At 39.8% G+C, this 1,974-nt stretch overlaps 1 pseudogene; it reads left to right on the top strand.

Annotated features, from left to right (window-relative positions):
- Positions 1-201: 201 nt before the first annotated feature.
- LOC114635462 lies at positions 202-1,022 on the top strand (annotated as a pseudogene).
- Positions 1,023-1,974: the final 952 nt, after the last annotated feature.

The raw sequence follows: 1,974 nt of genomic DNA, 5'->3' as shown, positions 1-1,974 counted from the left end.
TAGAAAATTGATAAGCAGAACATTTGATTTGTAAAGGAATGTGATTTAAAACAGTTTTTCCTGATAAAATTGAACATTTACTTGGCAAAATTTCAAAAAATTGAAAACACTGTGGAAAAATCAAACAAAAGAAATATCAAGCTGGGGAATTCATGTGGAGGTCAGAGTGAAAGCAGGTGTGAGTGGAAGCAACAGAAGGAGACACGGCTGCCAAAGTGTTTGAGTCCATCAGAAACTTCGGCTTGGCGTTAGCAGTTGCAGGAGGCGTGGTGATCTCTGCTCTATACAATGTGGATGCTGGACACAGAGCTTTCATCTTTGACCGATTCAGTGGCGTACAGGACATTGTGGGAGGGGAAGGGACTCACTTTCTCATCCCTTGGGTACAGAAACCAATTATCTTTGACTGCCGCTCTCGACCATGGAATGTCCCGGTCATCACTGGTAGCCAAGACCTACAGAACGTCAACATCACACTGCGCATCCTCTTCCGGCTAGTGGCCAGCCAGCTCCCTCGTATCTACACCAGCATCTGCGACGACTGTGATGAGCGGGTGCTGCTGTCTATCACCACAGAGATCCTCAAGTCCGTGGTGGCTCGGTTTGATGCTGGAGAATTGGTTACCCAGCGAGAGCTGGTCTCCAGGCAGGTGAGCGATGACCTCACAGAGCGAGCAGCAACATTTGGGCTCATCCTGGATGACGTGTCCCTGACACATCTGACCTTTGGGAAGGAGTTCCTAGAGGCAGTAGAAGCCAAGCAGGTGGCTCAGCAGGAAGCAGAGAGAGCCAGATTCGTGGTGGAAAAGGCTGAGCAGCAGAAGAAGGCAGCCATCATCTCTTCTGAGGGTGACTCCAAGGCAGCTGAGCTGATCGCCAACTCGCTGGCCACCGCAGGGGACGGCCTGATCGAGCTGCGGAAGCTGGAAGCTGCAGAGGACATTTCCTACCAGCTCTCCCGCTATCGGAACATCACCTACCTGCCTGCCGCCCAGGCCCTGCTCCTCCAGATTCCCCAGTGAGGCCAACCAGGCCGGCCTCCATCATTCGGAATGATGCCTTCCTTCTTCCTCACCCCAGAAATCACTGTGAAATTTAATGATTGGCTTAAAGTGAAGGAAATAAGAAATAAAGGTAAAATCACTTTAAAAAAAATCAAAGAAATTTATGAAAAAAAAGGAGAAATTTTCATTTAAAATTCATAAAAAATAGAAAATTAATAAGGAGACCATTTGATTTGTAAAGGAATGTGATTTAAAACAGTTTTTCCTGATAAAACTGAACATTTACTTGGCAGAAAATTCATAAAATTGAAAACACTGTGGAAAAAGCTAATGATAAATTCAGGAAAAATAGTGAAAACTGGAAAAAAAATTACAAAGCCAATAATAAACTATAATCAAAAGGAAGAGAAATCAAAGAAAGTCATGAACATGGAGATATTTGTATTCAACATTCATAAAAAATAGAAAATTGATAAGGAGACCATATTATTTGTAAAGGAATGTGATTTAAAACAGTTTTTCCTGAGAAAATTGAACATTTACTTGGCAAAAAATTCATAAAATTGAAAACACTGTGAAAAAGCTAGTGAAAAATTCAGGAAAAATACTGAAAACCTGAAGAAAAATTAAAAAGCCACTGATAAACTATAATCAAACTGAAGAAAAATCAAAGAAAGTTATGAACAAGGAGAAATTTGCTTTTAAAATTCATAAAAAGTAGAAAATTGATAAGCAGAACATTTGATTTGTAAAGGAATGTGATTTAAAACAGTTTTTCCTGATAAAACTGAACATTTACTAGGCAAAAAATTCATCAAACTGAAAACACTGTGGAAAAATCAAAGAAAAGAGATATCAAAGAAATTTATGAAAAAGGAGAAATTTTGATTTAAAATTCAGAAAAGGTAGAAAATTGATAAGGAGTCCATATGATTTGTAAGGGAATGTGGCTTAGAACAGTTTTTCCTGA

The sequence above is a fragment of the Grammomys surdaster genome, unplaced genomic scaffold, assembly GCF_004785775.1.
Source record: "Grammomys surdaster isolate TR1022 unplaced genomic scaffold, NIH_TR_1.0 105602, whole genome shotgun sequence".
NCBI classification, from domain to species: domain Eukaryota; kingdom Metazoa; phylum Chordata; class Mammalia; order Rodentia; family Muridae; genus Grammomys; species Grammomys surdaster.
Note: the sequence above shows the minus strand (reverse complement) of the source record. Positions and strands in the feature narration are given on the sequence as shown.